Below are 6,090 nucleotides of genomic sequence, written 5' to 3'. Positions count from 1 at the left end.
ATCTTATAGGATTTGCCTTTAGTACAGGGGATACACTATGTTCTACTTGCTTTTCTACCTCATTTTCAATCATATCATTAAAACTAGTCAATCTCTCCCATTTCCCTTTGCTGAAAAATGAGCAAAATTGCGAAAAGATTTGCAAAACAGCCAAATTTCACGACACACAAAGTCCATGGGCGTTTTTTATTCTTATGACGATTTTTTTGTCCTAATGCATTAAAGTCAATGGGCGTTTTTTCTAATGGCGACTTTTTTATCCTAATGCATTAAAGTTAATGGGTGTTTTTTTCTTATGGCAACGTTTTTGTCCTAATGCATTAAAGTTAATGGGTGTTTTTTTCTTATGGCAATTTTTTTTGTCCTTATGCATTAAAGTTAATAGACCAGCATTGAACTGCCCCACCAATGATGTCACAAAAGGGGCGGGGCAGGACACATCTATAAAACCTGAAGCTGGAAGTCAGAACCGGCAGTGTAAGGCCACAAGAGATGTACAAACCCACCCGACCCACAGCTAAATCCCACGGGTCCCTCGGGTATCAGACCGACCCCACATCACTACACCCCACCCACCTGCCAGGAATCTTTTGTCAATGCCCCCCAGCTCTCAATTAGGAGAGTGACTGGGGAGGGAGAATTCCATGTAACTATAGAGGAAGGAGACTTGTGTTCCCTGGGGAGGCAGCCTCTGATTCCTCTAGAGTTAAGCCACACTCAGGGTTGACACCAATTTTAATTTAAATAGATAAACCACTAACATTTAAGGGCACAGATTCTTCTGTTCAGAAAATATGAATTCATTGCAATTTGAATGTAAAGTTTTTCTTGCTTGCATTGTTTTATAATACAGGACATTTGAAACCTGATATATATATAGATCTATATATGAATTTTCTCTTAACTAAAGCTTTCATTTCAAATTATATCTTTGCTTATTTGTATATTTCTTTTTGTGATAAAAACTTTTTTTTCATTCTTCAATAGAAAAAAGACAAAAATCAGAACAAATCTACGGATCAAGCTGAATTTATTGTGGTAAGCAGAGAAAACTGTACTATTATACTACTATACTATACTACTATACTGAGGGTTTAGTCACTTCATTCATAGACTTGCCCCACATTTCCCCATTATTTCTCCTTTGAATAATATCATCAAGGTTTGGCTTTTGATTAATATAAGACTTAATCCCTACACAGACCCTGACTGTAGTTATCATTGTTATTATTATTATTCCATTATTACTACCAAACTTAAGCAATGGCACAAAGGGTTGTTAGATGAGATTCCTTTAGTTGAAGCCCTATTTAATATAAGTATTAATAGCTCATTGCTCTCTCATTGGAACATCAGGATAGAAGGGGTTGGATGGTGTTTAGCAAGTGAGGGAATACAGGGATATGGGAGATAGCTCATAGTACAAGTTGATCCAGGGACTGGTCTCATTGCCATTTTGGAGTCAGAAAGGAATTTTCCCCCTCTGAGAGGCTCAGTGTCAGACTGGGACACCAGGGGCCCACCCAATAACCTTAGACCAGGGGCCCACTCTCAGTACTAATATTCTTTATCTCCTCAATCAACCTCTATTCTCCTAGTTTGTTTTCTTTACATACTATAATCTTTTATTCCATCTATTTAGCCTCTTTATTCTCATAGAATAGGGAAAGGCCATGAAATAAGACAAAAGTTTAGCAGCCAACTGTCACATTGGCCCACCGGGAGTTTTCCTGGTATCCCTGTGGGCCAGTCCAACTCTGGAGAGGCTTCAGAAGGGTTTTTTTGCCTTCCTCTGGATCAACTGGCAGTTAGGCAATTTATATATAGACATAAAAGGCTGTGTGTCTTTTTTCAACCAAACTCACTATGGAAAAAGTGACACAAAGCCATGGAATTGATGCAGACATAGTTGGTTGAACTTGAGCTCAATGGTTACGATCAATGGAAATATAAGAATTTCCCATTAGTGATTATTACCATATTTGCCACATTTCTCTGCAAAAATGATGCCCATAGACTAATGGGTGAAATTTGTCACCAATAGACATCAATACATTTTTGGTGAAGTGAAACAAAAATGAATATAAACAGTCTTTTTATGTCTGAGTTACAGTCAATAAGCAGCAGTATTTACAATATATTTCTTTTTTTCCTGTTTATTTAACCAGGAATTTCATCAGGAGGAGAGCAGAGACAAAGTAAGCAAATCGAATACATAGCCTAACTTTGTGTTACTTTGCATTACATTGATCAGTGATTAATGGATTCTTCATGTTTTTCTTGTGTTAACCAGGAAGAACAGATCAGTGAGCAGGAGGGATCTAACACCACCCCCAGCCACTGCCAGGTAAGCACAAAATAACCATCAATCCAAATCTGTATTTTAGCGGCTTCCCTACAGAGCCAAATAGATGTGATAAAACATGTTATTAATGACACATTTAAGCACCTCCATAGATGATTCACAAATGATCTCTCTATTTAGCAGGAGACACTGGTTGAAACTGGCAATACCAGCTGCCAGGATGAAGAACCAGTAGTGGAGGACCTGGGCCCTACCATCGGCCAGGAAGAGCTGGAAGAGACTGACAACCTCCAAGAACCTATTGACCCTCTGAATGAGATCTGTGAGGTAACCTGCAAAGGATTTTATTTTATAAACAATACACACAATAATATTAAAACCACTAACTCAGCATCACATTGAGCCACATTATATTCAATTAAACAAGTTCTTTAGAGAGACAAATGAATGTGATGATAAATGTTTCTAATGATGTGTTTAAGCTCCTCACCCACATAATGTGTCTTTATTTAACAGGAGTCAATAGAAAAAACTGGCACTGACACCAGCCAGAATGACTGCCCAGAGGAAGAACAGCTGGACAGTGAACTCAGCCAGATTGAGGCCGAGGAGATTGTTGAGGTTTGAGATTATTTAATATTAAACCATTCTAACTAAGGATGCACCGGATCCACATTTTTGGATTTGGCCAAGCCCCCGAATCCTTCATGAAAGATTAGATAATACCGAACCGAATCTGAATCCTAATTTGTCAGGAAATGAAAAATGCGGAAAAAATCCCCCTGATTTCCCTACCGCCCCTAATTTACATATGCAAATTAGGATTCAAAATCGGTTCAGCCAGGCACAAGGATTCGGTCGAATCCAAATCCTACTGAAAAAGGCCGAATCCTAAACCGAATCCTGGACTCGGTGCATCCCTATCAATAACATCCATATATGCAAGAATTAAGAGAAAAATTCTGCATTTATAGAAAATCTTTGTTACTGATTATGTTTTTCTGTCTTAAACAGGAAGAACAACTGAGTGAGCAGATGGAGGAGGAGGATAATGAAGAGGAGACATCCTCTAACTCCAGCCACTGTCAGGTAAGCAGAAAATAACCAGCAAATGCAAATCTATATTTTAGCAGCCTTCCTATAGAGCCAAATAGATGTGAGAAAACATGTTATTAATGACACGTGTCTTTATTTAACAGGAGTCAATAGAAAAAACTGGCACTGACACCAGCCAGAATGACTGTCCAGAGGAAAAACAGCTGGACAGTGAACTCAGCCAGATTGAGGCAGAGGAGATTGTTGAGGTTTGAGATTATTTAATATTAAACCCTTTTAACCTATTTTGGACCATGCACAAACCCCTCTATCAAATAAAATGCCACAAACTACGATTTAGCCCCCCTTTTACCATAACCAAATATCAAATGCAAATGAACTAGAAGACCAAGGAAATACCCAAAGAAGTTTGAGCAGAAATATGTAATTAAACCTTTCCTTTCTCAATATACATATAAAGAGGATGTATGACCTCTTGCTAATTTTACTCTATAATTAGCTGCTTGTGAAAATTATAGATATGTCTTAATTCAAACTATAGGCAAAGTAGAGTTTAACACAAGCCCTTTTCATTGAACTAATGTTGAAAATTGGCAGATATTTCCCCATTATACAAATTCCTACTCCACGTCTAATGCTGAACTCTCTTTCCATAGGGTGGAAGCACTAAGGCAACCGAATATTTTTTTTCTAGTAAAACATTAAACCATTTTAAATTGAATTTGGCCTTAATTAAGGCCCCCATCCAATCAAATCGCACAAATGATTATGTAGGTCCATATTCCCCAATACTTATATTCCCAAATACACAGGTGCTAAAAATACAAGTGCAATAACATACATATTTCCAATCATGTGCTATTGCAGTAGATACAACTGGGAGCGTAGCCATGATTATGCTAGAATTTTAAGAGAAATGCTGCATTTATGGCAAATATTTGTTACTGATCATGGTTTTCTGTCTTAAACAGGAAGAACAACTGAGTGAGCAGAAGGAGGAGGATGATGATGAGGTGGAGACAACCTCTAACTCCAGCCACTGCCAGGTAAGCAGAAAATAACCAACAAATGCAAATCTGTATTTTAGCGGCTTCCCTACAGAGCCAAATAGATGTGATAAAACATATTTTTAATGACACATTTAAGCACCTCCATAGATGACTCACAAATGATTTCTCTATTTAGCAGGAGACACTGGTTGAAACTGGCAATACCAGCTGCCAGGATGAAGAACCAGTAGTGGAGGACCTGGGCCCTACTATCGGCCAGGAAGAGCTGGAAGAGACTGACAACCTCCAAGAACCTATTGACCCTCTGAATGAGATCTATGAGGTAACCTGCAAAGGATTTTATTTTATAAACAATACACACAATAATATTAAAATCACCAACTCAGCATCACATTGAGCCACATAATATTCAATTAAACAAGTTCTTTAGAGAGACAAATGAATGTGATGATAAATGTTTGTAATGATGTGTTTAAGCTCCTCACCCACATAATGTGTCTTTATTTAACAGGAGTCAATAGAAAAAACTGGCACTGACACCAGCCAGAATGACTGCCCAGAGGAAGAACAGCTGGACAGTGAACTCAGCCAGATTGAGGCCGAGGAAATTGTTGAGGTTTGAGATTATTTAATATTAAACCATTTTAACCTATTTTGGACCATGCACAAACCCCTCTATCAAATAAAATGCCACAAACTACTATTTAGCCCCCCTTTTACCATAACCAAAAATCAAATGCAAATGAACTATCACCCTAGAAGATCAAGAAAATAGCCAAAAGAAGTTTGAGCAGAAATATCTAATTAAACCTTTCTTTTCTCAATATACATATAAAGGGGATGTATGACCTCTTGCTAATTTTACTCTATAATTAGCTGCTTGTGAAAATTATAGATATGTCTTAATTCAAACTATAGGCAAAGTAGAGTTTAACACAAGCCCTTTTAATTGAACTAATGTGGAAAATTGGCAGATATTTCCCCATTATATAAATTCCTACTCCACGTCTAATGCTGAACTCTCTTTCCATAGGGTGGAAGCACTAAGGCAACCAAATATATTTTTTTCTAGTAAAAAAACTTAAACCATTTTAAATTGATTTTGCCCTTAATTAAGGCCCCCATCCAATCAAATCCCACAAATGATTATGTAGGTTCCTATTCCCCAATACTTATATTCCCAAATACACAGGTGCTGAAAATACAAGTGCAATAACATACATATTTCCAATCATGTGCTATTGCAGTAGATACAACTGGGAGCGTAGCCATGATTATGCTAGAATTTTAAGAGAAATGCTGCATTTATGGCAAATATTTGTTTCTGATCATGGTTTTCTGTCTCAAACAGGAAGAACAACTGAGTGAGCAGAAGGAGGAGGATGATGAGGAGGAGGAGACATCCTCTAACTCCAGCCACTGCCAGGTAAGCAGAAAATAACCAGCAAAATCAAATCTATATTTTAGCAGCTTCCCTATAGAGCCAAATAGATGTGAGAAAACATGTTATTAATGACACGTGTTTTTATTTAACAGGAGTCCATACAAAAAACTGGCACTGACACCAGAAAGAACGACTGCCCAGAGGAAGAACAGCAGGACAGTGACTTTAGCGAGAATGAGGCTGAGGAAATTGTTGAGGTTTGAGCTTATTTCACATTAAACCATTTCAACTTATTTTTGGTCCATGCATAGACCCCCCTATCCAACTAAATGCCA

This window comes from Xenopus laevis, chromosome 2S (assembly GCF_017654675.1).
Source record: "Xenopus laevis strain J_2021 chromosome 2S, Xenopus_laevis_v10.1, whole genome shotgun sequence".
NCBI classification, from domain to species: Eukaryota; Metazoa; Chordata; class Amphibia; order Anura; family Pipidae; genus Xenopus; species Xenopus laevis.
This window is presented reverse-complemented; position numbering follows the sequence as displayed.